The sequence below is a fragment of the Pelmatolapia mariae genome, linkage group LG4 (assembly GCF_036321145.2).
Source record: "Pelmatolapia mariae isolate MD_Pm_ZW linkage group LG4, Pm_UMD_F_2, whole genome shotgun sequence".
NCBI lineage: Eukaryota > Metazoa > Chordata > Actinopteri > Cichliformes > Cichlidae > Pelmatolapia > Pelmatolapia mariae.
This window is the reverse complement of record NC_086230.1, coordinates 300195-316530: the sequence shown is the minus strand read 5'-3', so window position 1 is coordinate 316530 and position 16336 is coordinate 300195.

Here is a 16336-nt window from a genome sequence, read left to right as displayed (position 1 = left end):
TAATTTAATATTTTTTTGAATACAGCAGTCTAAATGTATGTGTTACAAAATAACAAGTTTATCTTATTACAAAAAACCTTAAAGAAGGTGTAAATTTTATATAATGTATCAAAGTAATTGTACCTCTAAGCCAAACTATCAGTGTTTATTCCAAAGTGTTCCAAATAAAAATTTAAATTACAAATCTAGGGCTGTGTAAGTAGTTTCTACTGTACTGTAATTCTACTATTGTAATTTCAACTTTCTACTTGTAATTTCCAGCAAAAAGACTGGATGTGAGAGAGTTTAACAATAGGAAAGAAGGAGCAGTGAGAGCAGAGACCTCTCAGAATTCTGAAAACAGATAGATGAAGTACTGGTAACTTCAATTTCCCAAAAATGGGGCCATGTCAAAACTTGATTATTCCAGTCAAAACTTGATTCCAGTCAAAATTTGATTCCAGTTAAAAATGTGATTTTTGATAACTTAGATAGAGCTTGTGGGATAGAGTGAAGCAAGATAGAACGGCTTGTCAAAATAGATAGAGTGGGGAGAGTGATAGGACAGACTGAATGGCTTGTCAATGATAGAGGGAGAGAGCTTCTGCAGCAGGTCACCTGTAAGACACAAAGGGACTGGAATTAGTCGTATTTCCAATAAGCATGGCTTCACCATATTCTTTGGACTATAAGGCCAACTTAAAATCCTGTCATTTTCTCAAAAATCAACAGTGTGCGTTATGAATTGATTCTGGTTGTGCTTACTGACCTCCTACTGGATTTATGTGGTACATGGCACTCTCAATTCTGTCAAATATTTAGTAAGACTTTGGTAAGCTGCACCGCTTGATGTATTGTCGGACCATTATGGCTACAATTAGCCTTGTGGAGTAATTCATACTGTGCTTCAACATAATATTATGGTGTGTGCATAAGGACCTGGCACATGTTAAGAGACATGCTTACAAAGCAGATTTCAAACTGATCAGCCCATCAAGAATTTGATGGATTTGTGGAAGAGCAATGAACTGAAAAAGTGAGTATTTTTCTGTATTTTATGTGTTACAACTTAGATTGACTTATCTGTCTGTTTTGTTTGGCTTAATGTACCTTATGTTCAAAAAAAGACTCATTCATTGACATTATGCCTTATAATCTGAAAAATACAGTACATATAGGGCTTTACACACTGAAGAGTAATACAGTAAACTAGAAAAATTTGCATTTCCTGCGAAAATGCAGTGTGGATGCTGTAAAGCTGAAGCTGTCTGCTGAAAATAGTTGAAAATAGCTGAAGAAGCTGAAGAAATCAAAGTCAGTGTTTAAAAAGTTGTTGAAATTTTAATAACTTTGCAGAACAACATCAAGTTAACAAAAATGTAATAACTTAGCAGAAATGCAATAACTTAGAAGAAACATAACAATTCAGCAGAAATGTTGTAGTTTACCAGAAGCTACAACTTAGCAGAAATGTAATAATTTAGAATAACATAAGTTAGCAGAAATGATATAATTTAGTAGAAAATTAATAACTTGGCAAAAATATTTCAACTTACCAGAACTGCTATAATTTTGCAGAAATGTAATTATTAGGAAAAAACTGTAAACAGATAACAGCTGAAAACGATGAAGTAACCTCAAAGTTACTTGTTTAACTGTGAAAAATGACCAGAAAGATTAGAAAAGGAAAAAAAACCAATTCAGTTCAATTTATATAGCGCCAAATCACAACAAAAGTCGCCTTAAGGCGCTTCATAGATACAGAGAAAAACCCAACAATCATATGACCCCCTATGAGCAAGCACTTTGGCGACAGTGGGAAGGAAAAACTCCCTTTTAACAGGAAGAAACCTCCAGCAGAACCAGGCTCAGGGAGGGGCGGGGCCATCTGCTGCGACCGGTTGGGGTGAGAGAAGGAAGACAGGAATACCAGCCAGCAGATAAACTGATGTGAAACAAAACCAAGGTAAAATTGCAGAATTTACACAGTTGGTGAAATGTAAAAATGGCAACAAAAAAACCCCAAACAAACAAACAAAAAAAAAACTGCAGCTGCAGTGAGGTAAAGGTGTGGCTGTCTAAACAAGACTCTTCAGTGAGGGTTTTATGCTTTATGCTTTGTATAAACAACTATAGTGTGTTGCGTATGAAATCCATGAAATGCTACAAAGTAAATGAAATTTTATTCATGTATTGGACATTTTGAACTGAACAAAATATAAAAGCATTCAGTTGAAGGTCTCTCTTAAATGAATTAAAAAGCTGAACTTGAATTGTCCATGTATCAAACGAAAACTGATCCTTATATCACCTTTGGGCTTTCGGGGCATATAGAACCTTCACCTGAATTTAAAAAATAATTGGAAAAAAGCACTATGCTCTTAAAAAATGAATAATAAATATTCACAAAATATCTACATAAATATTTTATGGACATTTTGAACTCATTTCAGTACATCTTTCGCCATCTTACAACGCTGTGATTGCAGCCATTCCCCAACTCTCTGTGAATGGTACTCATGGCCATTGATCAGTGTTCTTTGATCAGTGGGTTTTGGTCAGTGATTGTTGATCAATGGTCATGGGAATTTGCATAATTATGATGAAGGAACTGACCTCCCAGCCCATTGTTCCTTCAGTGGGCTGGTTTCAGTCATTATGCAAATGTACTGTTCATAAGGTTTGGGGAAACCTGCAGTCAGCTGAGACTGAAGAAGTCACTTGGATGAGTGACAAAACGTTTCTCCCACAAAACGCTACGTCCAGATGAACAGATTCAACTTTTGGAGATTTACTTTCCTGGACGATTGAGAATGCATCAAGACGTTCTATGCCAGTCAATCAGTCTGAATTTGGTCAAGTTGAATCCACTAATGGGATGCTGGTCACCAACAAATAAAAATGGAGTCACACACACACACACACACACACACACACACACGTGCTTCTGTAAAGTTATTAGAAGTTCAAAAACTATTTCAAACACTGACAGCAGCTTCTTCAGGTTCTTTCAGCTTTAAATTTTCAGCTTTATCTATGAGAGTCCACCAATCAGAGCTGCCACTTCTGTCTGCTTCATCAGGCTATGTAGTTGTTCCTGTAAATGCATCTGCATCACTTGCTCACACAGACAGAGACATGGGCTTTCTGTAATGTATTTCAGACAGCATTAACATGACATCTTAGCAAAAAAATGTGACTTAAGTGAAACATAATAACTTAGCAGAAATACTATGATTTGGTCGAAATACTATAATTAAGCAGAAACACTAGATTTTGCACAAATTGTATAAAATAGCAGAAATACTATGATTTGGTAGAAATACTATGATTAAGTAGAAATACTATATTTAGTAGAAATACCATGAGTTAGCAGAAATATTATAATTAAGCAGAAATACTATATGGAGCACAAATCCTATAAAAAGCAAACATACTATGATTTGGTAGAATTACTATAATTAAGCAGAAATACTATATTTAGCACAAATACTAAAAAGTAGCAGAAATACTATGATTGAGCATAATAGTAATAACTTAAGTGGAAATATTGGAAAAGCAAAATGCACAGCTGAAAAAATGCTGAATGTGGTTAGGTTCCATCAAGTGTACTTGTTCAACTGTGAGAAATTCACAGAAATGTAAAAAAACAAACAAAAAGAAATAACAGCCAGCAGATACACACAATTACAAATATGGACACATATGGAAACACAAATGCACAGAGGAACACACACACAAGATGTAATCCAGTTAACCAGTCTAACTATAATGAATTTGAATCATACAATGAGATGCTGCCATAAAAAGGGTCTCTCTCTATGTCTGTCTCTCTCTCTCTCTCTCTCTCTCACACACACACACACACACACACACACACACACACACACACACACACACACACACACACACACACACACACACACACAGGGAGAGAGAAGAGAGCAAACAGGGGCTGTTATTAGTTTTTCTTGTAAGTTTCTAGGTCAGTCAAACAGCCTGGGAGCTGCTTAATTTGAATCCACCAATCAGAGAGGCTGTGTACTTTTTCCCGCCAAAACAGGTGCACACACGCAGCACAGAGACAGGATTTGTGCTGTCTATTTTTCATAGTCAGGAAAAATAGTCAGGATAGATGAGAAAAAAATTCTTGAATTGTGAGCGTCAGGAGTGTCTGAAGATATATTGGCACAAGCCTCATGTCTTAACTTCGCTTCGTTCGGGAGATATGACGATTCGAAAATGCCTCTCGTTACAGAAATCAAGCGGTGATTTTAAACGGACTCTCCATTGACTTTCTATGGGGATTTTTGAGACTTTGTGTTGGTCTGAGGAGATTTGCCAGAATTCTGTAAATCCCACAACAATGATAGTGACATTTTCTGAAAGCCAGCAAAAATACCTACGTTTTGATGTATAATTTGTGGGGGTTGAGTGAGAATTGAGCAAGTAGCAAGAAGTTGTTCGGACATAAAGAGAAAATTACGAAAGGTACAGTGGCTCACACAGAACCAACTGCATAGCAACCATAACAACACATGTATTTTGTGAAAAATCACAAAGATGAAACTCAAAACTTAAAGAGGGATAAGATAAAAACAGTAACAGATATGAAAAAGCTGAATCAAACATGAATAGCCCAATAATTTGTGAACATTTTAAAGTTTAAATGGAGTTTCTATGTGAAAGTATGAGGAAGTAGTTAAGTTTCAAAAACAAGCAAGTTTTAGCAGAATTGTGGAAGTTTCCCATTCATTTCAATGGGACAAATTAAAGGAAAAAAGTGTAATATTTTAAAAAGTATAATAGTAATAAACACCAAAAGTCATAGCCGGAAAGAGCAGAAATAGCAAAATATTGTGAAATTTGAACAGTGAAAATAGCACAAAAATTGTTGAACTAGTTAAAGGCCAAAAAACGTACGGAAGCAACTTGAAGATGAAGAATAACTAGAAAAATTTGCATTTCCTGCGAAAATGCTGTGTGGATGCCTTAACGCTGAAGCTGTCTGCTGAAAAGGATTCGAACTTGGCCCTCCTGTGCTCAAGGCAGCGATTCATCTCACTGACCCCAACTGATTCTCACAAAGGAGAGGTGGACAGACTGACAATTCTGCTGAAATCAGCAGAAGCTGCTGAGAATTATGCTGATAAGAGGTAAAAAGGCTGAAGATTTTGCAGAAAAGAGGTGAATCAGCAGAATTTCTGCTCAAAAGAGTTTTTTCTGAAAACAGCTGAGATTTGTGCTAATAAGAGGTGAAAAGGCTGAAAATTTTGCAGAAGAGGTGAATAAGCAGAATTTGGGCTAAAAAGAGGTGAAAATTCTGAAAATTCTGCTGAAGAGTTCAATCAGCAGAATTTCTGCTAAAAAAAGTTCTGCAGAACTCTTGTCAGATTTCTGCTGAAAAGATGTTTTTGCTCAAAATAGCTGAATAAGCTGGGATTTGTGCTGAAAAGTAGTGAAGAAACTGGAGATTTTGCTGAAAAGATGAATCAGCAGAATTTCTGCTGAAAAGAGGCAGAACAACCTGGTTGAGGTGAATCAGCAGAATTTCTGCAGAAAAGAGGCAAAGAAGCAGAACGTTGCGCTGAAAAGAGGTGAATCAGCAGAATTTCTGTAGAAAAGAGGCAGAACAACCTGGTTCTGCTCAAATTCACCAATCTGAGGTCCATATTAGAAAAGCTGCTAAAATCATAAAACTTTGTAGCAAATTAGCAATATAAATTACAGGTCTGTGATAGTGTGTCAATTTGTAGTGAAAAAAAACATGTGGACCAAGGTGGGATTGAACCCACGACCTTTGAGCCGTGTCATTACTGATTGCGCCACCTGGAAAGGGGGCGGCGGTCTGAAAGACAGAGACTTGAGCAGTCATAATTAGATCGCGGTGAGAGGCGAAAAGCGCCATTTTTTGGAGTTACAGAACGTCGTGTAACTCAAAAACTAGGAGGGCTAGCATAATTCTTCTACTGGGTGAATCAGCGGACTTTGGTGTACTTTGACTGTGATTTTCATAGCTCTTTGTACCTCCGTCGCGGAGATATGACGAGAGAAGAAACGGCTTCATTTTCGGAGTTTGAAAACTGAGAGGAAGACAGATTTCCACCCCTTAATCAAACGTAATTCATTGCTCAACGGTAAGATAATTGTAAAAACTGCTTCCACTGTGAGTGTCAGCAGTGTCTGAAGGTATATTGGCACAAGCCTCATGTCCTAACTTTGCTTTGTTAAAGAGATATGATGATTTGAAAATGCCTCCCGTTACAGAATTTCAGCTCTGAATTTCAAAACCTCCCCATAGACTTTGAATGGGAAGTAACCAGACCATGTGTCACTTCGAGGCAAATTACGAAAAAACGGTAAATCTCACAATAAAGATAGTAACATTGTCTGAAAGCCAGCAAAAATACCTACGTTTTGATGTATAATTTGTGGAGGTTGAGTGGAAATTGAGCGAGTAGCAAGAAGTTGTTCAGACATGAAGAGAAAATTCAGAACAGACCAGCACACACTCTGAGTTAATTGCATAGCAACCACAGCAACGCATGTATTTTCTGAAAAATCACAATTTTGCAACTGAAAACTTAAAGAGGTATAAAATGAAAACCGTAGAAGATCTGAAAAAGCTGAATCACACAGGAATAGCCCAATAATCTGAGAACATTTTAAAATTTGAATGGAGTTTCTAGGTGAAAGTATGAGGAAGCAGTTAAGTTTCAAAACCAAGCAAGTTTTAGCAGAATTGTGGAGGTTTTCCATTCATTTCAATGGGACAAATTAAAGGAAAAAAGTGTAATATTTTAAAAAGTATAATAGTAATAAACACCAAAAGTCATAGCAGTCGTTAGCAGAAAGAGCAGAACAGTTTAGAGTTTGAACTGAGAAAATCGGCTGAAAACTGAGGGAGTAGTTAAGTGCCGAAAAACGTACGGAAGCAACTTTAAGAATATTAAAGAATAAAGAGAAACAGGAACTCAATAGTGTGGATGCCTTTGAAGGCATCCACACAATAATAATAATAATAATAATAATAAATCCGACGAATAGTAATATGTGTGCCTCTTGGCATAGGCACACATAATAAAGAGAAACAGGAACTCAATAGTGTGGAAGCCCTTTAGGGCATCCACACAATAAAGTATAAAGAAAAACAGGATCTCAATAGTGTGGATGCCTCCAGCATCCACACAATAAAGAATAAAGAGAAACAGGAACTCAATAGTGTGGAAGCCCTTTTAGGGCATCCACACAATAAAGAGAAACAGGAACTCAATTGTGTGGATGCTTTTGAGGGCATCCACACAATTTGCATTTCCTGCGAAAATGCTGTGTGGATGCCTTAACGCCGAAGCTGTCTGCTGAAAATAGCTGAAAAAGATGAAAAGTTGCAAAAAATTGTATGGCGGTGAAGAACTGAAAATTCTGCTGAAAACAGGTGAAGAAGCACAAATATTTGCTGAAAAGTGGTGAAAAGAAATTTTGCCACGAGCAGGATTTGAACCTGGCACTCCTGGTCTCAAGGTAGCTACTCATCTCACCGAGCCAAACTCATTCTCTCAAAGAAGAAGTGGATAGACTGACAATTCTGCTGAAATTAGCAGAAGCTGCTGAGAATTGTGCTGATAAGAGGCGAAAAGGATGAAAATTTTGCAGAAAAGAGGTGAATCAGCAGAATTTCTGCAGAAAAGAGGCAAAGAAGCAGAACGTTGCGCTGAAAAGAGGTGAATCAGCAGAGTTTCTGCTGAAAAGAGTTTTTTTTCTGAAAACAGCCAAAAAAAGCTGGAATTTGTGCTGAAAAGGGGTGAAAAAAATGAAAATTTTGCTGAAAAGGGGTGAAGAAGCTAAAGTATACCAAATCAAAGTATTTGTGCCAAAACATAGTATTTCTGCCATATTGTGGTATTTGTGCCACAAAGGTTACTACATTACAACATGAATACGGATTAAAGATGAAAGAAACTGGCAACAAATTCCTCCACTACAAACCAGTCTGATACCACATTTTTGCAGTGTTCACGTTTACTAAAGCACTACCCAAAAGGCGCCACAAGAGTGCACTCCAACACAAGAGATGACCTATGTACACTGATGCACTTAGTAACAGTCAGCCTCCTACTTAGCCACTACGTAATACAGCGATATTACAGTGTACAAATTCACATAAATTTGCAGGGGGAACAAACAAAGCAGGAACAAGCCCAAAACAATAAAATAACTGGGCTGCCATAGCTATCGCTCACTAGCACATACGCTAAAGGTAACTAAAACCAATGCACACAAGTAGCAGGGTAAACATCTTAAGCATGGAACATTAACTCACGTTTATGTGACACACACCATCCCCAACAAATACAGGATGGGCTATTTGCTCCCCTTCCCAGCAGCTCTCTCCTCAATCGTTAGCCCAGGAACGAAGGAAGACCATCTAGCTCAGAAGTCCCATGAATTCCCTCACTGCTCAGAGGCTGCTGGGTAATGTAGCTCACAATAACACAGGTTTTTCTACAAGCACAAATACTATAACATAGCAGAAATACTGTGATTTTGTTGAAATACTATGCTTTAGGACAAATACTATGATTTGGCAGTAATACTATGTTTTAGGACATATACTATGATTTGGCTCAAATACTATGATATAGCAGCAATACTATGTTTTGGTACAAATGCTGTGCTTAGGCACAAATATTATGATTTGGCAGACACTATGATTTAGCAGAGATAATATGATTTGGCAGAAATACTAAACTTTGGCACAAATACTATAATTGAGTGCAAGTACTTTAAGATAACAGAAATACTATGATTTAGCAGAAATACAATGTTTTTGCAGAAACAGGGTAATTTCACTCAAATACTTTGAAATAGCCGTAATACTATGATTTGGCAGAACATAACAGAAATTCTACGACTTAGTAGTAATACTATAACATAACAGAAATATTAATTGGGCACAAATACTATAATTTGGCACAAGTACCATGTTTTGGCAAAATCCCATAATTTGGCACAAATACTATGATTTGGCAGACACTATGATTTAGCAGAGATAATATGATTTGGCAGAAATACTAAACTTTGGCACAAATACTATAATTGAGTACTTTAAGATGAGAGAAATACTATGATTTAGCAGAAATACAATGTTTTTGCAGAAACACTGTAATTTCACTCAAATACTATGAAATAGCAGTAATACTATGATTTTGCAGAAATACTATGTTTCAGTACAAATACTATGATTTTGCAGAAATACTATGACTTAGAAGTTGTCAGGCGCCACAGCGCGCGTGCACAAAAAGGATCCAGGCGCAGACCCAGCGGTAACAGAAAAGACACTTTATTATACTAACGAAAGGCGACCCGGGGGAAACTTAGAGAGCAAAACGAGGAACTAATAACCCGGGGAAACAATGACACAAGGAAGCCGGAATCGGGACCGCGGGAGGCTGCAACAGAAAGGGGAGAGGATTACTAGGAAGCCGGGAAGCGGAAAACACATTAAGACTGCGTTAGAGTAGTGGGCTTACGATAGAGCGAGACCGTGGGAGCTCGGAAGGGAGGTGCGGCAGCCCGTGAGCAGGGAGTCCGTGGAGATGGTGAAAGGGCCAGATGATGCACTGGGTGAGCCAGTTGAGCAGGAGGACAGGCAGGTGGCAGACGCCGAACGCCGGATTGAAACCTAGACACAGGCAGGCGGGTTAAATACAGCTCCAACTAGATGTTGATGTAACGCTTTCGCGGAAGTCTAGTTACCACTGTGAGGTGATTACGGACTGGCGTGGAGCATCCGTCAGCGCCAGGTAAAGAAGCTCTGCAGGTAATCACCGCGATGGAGAGCAGGTGTGTCGGTGATGGCCCAGTCCGGGGGTGTGGCTACCCAAGCAGCACGCATTCCACAGACCCAGGACCACGGACTATGACAGCACCCCCCCCTCAAGGGTCACCTCCTGGTGACCGATCGGACTGCGGCCTGCGGAGAGAAGCGTGGAAGTCAGCAACGAGGGACGGATCCAGAATGAAGGACCGAGGAACCCAGAGGCGGTCCTCAGGACCGCACCCCTCCCAGTCCACCAGGTACTGCCACCCCCGCCCACGCCGGCGCCCATCCACGATCCGCCGGACCGCATAGGCCGGGTGACCGTCGATAAGCCGGGCGGGAGGAGGAGGCTCAGGCGGAGGGCACAACGGGCTGCGGCGGACAGGTTTGACCTGGGAAACGTGGAACGTGGGATGGACGCGCCAGGAAGCAGGGAGCTTGAGCCGAACCGCCGCTGGGTTAACAACAGCATCAACTTCATACGGGCCGATGAAGCGGGGAGCCAGTTTCCGGGAAGACACACGCAGCGGAACATTCTTGGCAGCCAGCCAGACCATCTGCCCCGGCTGATATGTGGGGGCGGAGGTACGGCGGCGGTTGGCATGGCGGGTGTACTGGTCCTTAGTCCGCAGGAGAGCTTGGCGGACCCTGAGCCAGACCCGCCGGCAGCGCCGGAGATGATGCTGTGCGGAGGGGACTGCGAGATCGAGTTCATTTTCAGGGAAAAGTGGAGGCTGATAACCAAGGGAAGCTTCGAACGGGGACAAACCAGTGGCAGATGAGGTGAGTGAGTTATGTGCGTATTCCACCCAGGGTAAGTAAGTGGCCCAGGAGGTGGGGTTGTGGGATGCTACGCATCGTAGTGCAGCCTCAAGCTCCTGGTTAAGCCGCTCAGTCTGGCCGTTGGACTGCGGATGGAAGCCCGAGCTTAGACTAACTTTCGCGCCCAGAATGGAACAAAAGGTTCTCCACACTTGTGATGTAAACTGTGGACCTCTGTCTGAGACTATGTCAAGGGGAATGCCATGGAGCCGGAAGACGTTCTCAATCAGGGCTTGGGCTGTGTCAGAAGCGGAAGGCAGTTTTGCTAGCGGAACGAAGTGAGCGGCCTTAGAGAATCGGTCTATGATGGTGAGGATGACGCTCTTTCCCGAGGAACGAGGAAGACCAGTAACGAAGTCTAAGGAAATATGAGACCAAGGCCGGTGAGGTGTGCTGAGCGGGTGGAGCAGGCCTGCTGGGTGTTTAGTGGATAATTTATTGCGGGCGCAAACGGGGCAGGCAGACACGTACTCCCTCACGTCTTTTCGTAAAGTTTTCCACCAGAAATTCTGTCTGAGAAGATCGATGGTTCTACTCACGCCAGGGTGACATGAAAAGCGTGCGGTGTGGATCCAATGAATTACCGCTCCACGGGCGGCAGCGGGGATGAAACGCCGTCCGGGCGGTCCGGTACCTGGGTCAGGGTCTCCCGGGAGGGCCTGGCGGATAACCTCCTCAACATCCCAGGCGAGAGCGCCCACCACACAGGTGGGGGGGAGAATGGTGGTAGGTGACGATGTTTCCGTGTCTGGGGAGTACTGACGGGAGAGCGCATCTGGCTTGATATTCCGTGAACCTGGGCGATACGAGAGAGTGAAGTTAAAGCGGGTAAAAAACAGAGACCAGCGAGCTTGTCGGGAGTTTAATCTTTTAGCGGTCTTGAGATAAATCAGATTTTTGTGGTCCGTCCATATGAGAAAAGGTTGCTCGGCTCCCTCCAGCCAGTGGCGCCACTCCTCCAAAGCCAGTTTTATGGCCAAGAGCTCCCTATCGCCTACGTCATAATTTCTTTCAGTAGGAGTGAGCCGGCGAGAGAAGTAGGCGCACGGCTGGAGCTTACCTTGAGGCCCAGACCGCTGAGAGAGAACAGCTCCGACGCCAGTGTCGGACGCGTCCACCTCAACGATGAACTGTTTGGTGGTGTCGGGGTGGAGCAGAATGGGTGCCGTAGTAAACAGTTCTTTTAACTTAGTGAACGCTGTGTGGGCCTCCGGAGGCCAGGTGAAGGGTAACTTAGAAGAAGTGAGGCGAGTGAGAGGCGCGGCGACTTGACTATAGTTTCGGATAAAACGTCGGTAGAAGTTTGCGAACCCAAGAAAGCGTTGAAGCTCCTTCCGCGAATCCGGGGCTGGCCACTCCAGAACTGCTGTAATCTTGGCTGGGTCCGTCTTCACCTGTCCCCCTGCTAAGATATAGCCCAGAAAGGAAACCGATGAGGCATGGAACTCGCATTTCTCAGCTTTGACAAATAGTCTGTTCTCTAGTAACCGTTGCAGGACGCTCCGGACATGAACGCGATGCTCCTCCATGGTCCTGGAAAAAATGAGGATGTCATCCAAGTATATAAAAACAAACACGTTCAGGAAGTCTCGAAGCACATCGTTCACCAGAGTTTGAAAAACCGCAGGGGCATTCGTTAAGCCGAATGGCATAACTAAATACTCAAAGTGGCCCAGTGGTGTGTTAAAAGCGGTCTTCCACTCGTCCCCCTCCCTTATCCGGACCAGATGGTATGCGTTACGTAGATCTAGTTTTGTGAAAACGGTGGCTTCCTGGAGAGATACAAAAACAGAGTTAATCAGCGGAAGAGGGTATTTGTTCTTTACCGTGATGTCATTTAAACCCCGGTAATCTATGCATGGCCGCAACGAACCGTCCTTTTTCCCCACAAAGAAGAAGCCTGCAGCTACTGGGGAAGAAGAGGGTCGAATAATACCGGCCGCGAGTGACTTTTGGATATAGTCCTCCATAGACTCCCTCTCGGGGCGAGACAGGTTGTATAACCTGCTGGAGGGGAGCGGGGCTCCAGGTAACAGGTCAATGGCGCAGTCATAGGGGCGGTGAGGGGGCAGAGAGCAAGCCTTGTCTTTGTTAAACACTTCCTGTAGGTCATGGTACTCGGGTGGGATAGAAGAAAGGTCAGGTGCTTGTGAAACAGGTGGGGTCAGGTTAGCAGGTGGAGCGGGAACCGCTGATCCCAGGCAATTAGCTAGGCAGAACAAACTCCAACTGGCGATCTTGCTCCCTGCCCAATCAATGTGGGGATTATGTCTCTGCAGCCACGGGAAACCTAACACGAGTGGGGTGTCGGGAGACGGGAAGGTAAGGAATGACAGCGACTCGTTATGATTCCCGGAAGTGACTAATTTCACAGGTGCAGTCTGATGGGTGATATAAGCAAACACTTGTTTATTCAGAGCTGTCGCAGGAAGGGGAGGTTCCAACTGAGTGAGTGGTAATTCCAGCTCCTTAGCCAGCTTCTCATCAATAAGATTCTGCTCCGCCCCAGAATCCACTAATGCGCTGCATGTAACAGTCCTTTTGGTGGTTACTATGGAAACGGACAAAACCAATCGGGGTCTAATGGCATTTAATGTGCTGCCCACCCGTATCCCCGAACCTACCGGTGGGCTGGTCCGTTTGGGCGGACCGGGCAGCTGGCGATGCGGTGTCCCGGCTTCCCACAGTATAAGCAGTCCCCGGCCCGAAAACGGCGTTCCCTCTCCTCTGGCGAGAGCCGAGAGCGCCCGATCTGCATCGGCTCCGGCGGAGGAGGTGACGGTGAGCGAGCACACGCGGCTGGGGAACGAAATGGGGACAGGGGTTGTGACACACGAAGCTCAGGGTGCAACACGGGTCTCGGTGGCTTGGGCCGCCGTTCGGCCTCTCTCTCCCGCAGACGCTTATCTATTCTACGGGCGAGCGACACCAGATCCTCGAATGATTCAGCTGCCTCGTGAAACGCGAGCTGATCTTTCATCTGATCGTTCAGGGAACGTAGAAAGATTCCCCTTAGGGCCGAATCGGGCCAGCCGACAGCGGCTGCCACGGTGCGAAATTCCACTAAATACTCCGCGACACTACGCCGGCCCTGGCGGAGCGCCAGTAGCTTCTGGGCGGCATCATCCTCGGAAACCGGCGGAGAAAAAGTTGCTTTAAATTCTCCGAGGAAGTCATCGAAGTCGCAACTCTGTAACGGGTTGGTAGATAAATAGGCTTCAGCCCACGCCAACGCTCTTCCCCTCAGCAGTCCCACAAAGTGGGAAATCTTGGCCGCGTCTGTGGGGAAGGAGAGTGGCGAGCGGCTGAAGAAAAGGGTGCACTGAAAAAGGAACCCCCCACACAGGTCCAATTCGCCGTGGAAGGGTTCCGGTGGCGGAGACGTAACACAACGGTATGCCGGGTCGGGTTGTTTAGCGCGCAGCTCTCCCTGTGTCGCGTTAAGCTCTTCATATTGATCCCGAAGCGACTGGAGTAACTGATCGTGTCGGCCGAGCATGGCACCCTGCTTATTAATAGCCGAACGTATTGGGTCCGCTGGATCCATTCTGGCCAGTCCGTACTGTCAGGCGCCACAGCGCGCGTGCACAAAAAGGATCCAGGCGCAGACCCAGCGGTAACAGAAAAGACACTTTATTATACTAACGAAAGGCGACCCGGGGGAAACTTAGAGAGCAAAACGAGGAACTAATAACCCGGGGAAACAATGACACAAGGAAGCCGGAATCGGGACCGCGGGAGGCTGCAACAGAAAGGGGAGAGGATTACTAGGAAGCCGGGAAGCGGAAAACACATTAAGACTGCGTTAGAGTAGTGGGCTTACGATAGAGCGAGACCGTGGGAGCTCGGAAGGGAGGTGCGGCAGCCCGTGAGCAGGGAGTCCGTGGAGATGGTGAAAGGGCCAGATGATGCACTGGGTGAGCCAGTTGAGCAGGAGGACAGGCAGGTGGCAGACGCCGAACGCCGGATTGAAACCTAGACACAGGCAGGCGGGTTAAATACAGCTCCAACTAGATGTTGATGTAACGCTTTCGCGGAAGTCTAGTTACCACTGTGAGGTGATTACGGACTGGCGTGGAGCATCCGTCAGCGCCAGGTAAAGAAGCTCTGCAGGTAATCACCGCGATGGAGAGCAGGTGTGTCGGTGATGGCCCAGTCCGGGGGTGTGGCTACCCAAGCAGCACGCATTCCACAGACCCAGGACCACGGACTATGACAGAAGTAATACTATAACAAAAGGGATTCCTCAAAATACTATGAAATTGCAGTAATTCTATGATTTGGCAGATATACTATACTTCGTACAAATACAATGCTTTGGTACAAATACTATATTTTGATTTGAATACTATGATTTGGCACGAGTAGTATGATTTAGTACAAATAATACGAATTGGCAGAAATACTGTGACTCAGTAGTAATACTATAACATAACAGATATACTGTGATGTTGCAGACATAGTATGTTTTTGCACAAATACTATGATTTCGCTCAAATACTATGAAATTGCAGTAATACTATGATTTTGAAGGAATACTATGATTTGGTAGAAATGCTATGCCTTAGCAGTAATACTATAACATAACAGATATACTATCATTTTGCAGACATTCTATGTTTTTGGACAAATACTACAATTTGGCAGAAATACTATGTTTAGGCTCAAATACTATGATTTGCTATAAATACTATGATTTGGCACATATAGTATAATCAGCAGATATACTATAACATAACAGAAATTCTACGACTTAGTAGTAATACTATAACATAACAGAAATTTTAATTGGGCACAAATAACATGATTTGGCACAAATACCATGATTTGGCAAAAAAATACCATGATTTGGCAAAAAAAATACCATGATTTGCCACAAATACCATGATATGGCAGAAATACTATGATTGGGTACAAATACTATGATTTGGCAGAAGTACTATGACTTAGTACAAATACTATGATTTGGCACAAATACTATGATTTAGCAGAATTACTATGTTTTAACATAAATAATATCTTTTGACAGAAATTTCTGCTAAAAGGTACTATTTCTACTTTTTAGCAGAAATACTGTAATTTGGCATAAATACTATGATTTGGGATAAATACTATGACTTGGCAGATATACTATAACATAACAGACATTCCTCCACTTAGTAGTAATACTACAACATAAAATAAATATTTGCCCCAATACCATGATTTGGCACAAACACCATGATTTTTCAAAAATACTATGATTTATCAGAAATACTATGATTGAGCAGAAGTACTAAGATGTAGTAGAAGTACTTTGATTTAGCACAAATACTATTATGGATGAGTAATACTTTAACATGGGAGAAATATTGATACACAGACACACATACACAGAGAGCAAAGTGTACAGTGGCTGTTAAGAGTCTGGGCTTGGTATATCTAGGTCAGCTAAATTGGCTGCACCTGCTGTAATCAGCACTTACACACACAGACACAGAGAGAGCTATGGGTTTTCTGCAGTGTATTTCTCACATTCAGGATTCCCCTCGAACAAATGGCCATAATTTCCTAACCGTAGGAGCTAGAACGGTCATTCTAACACCGTTTTGTTCAGAAGAGATGGAGAAAACTTCAAGCCTTCATAATTCAGAGATAAAATATAAATTATTAAAGATATATGACTTGTAAAACACTGTAACTGAGTAGAGGCAAAGCAAAACTGCCTTGACTTGC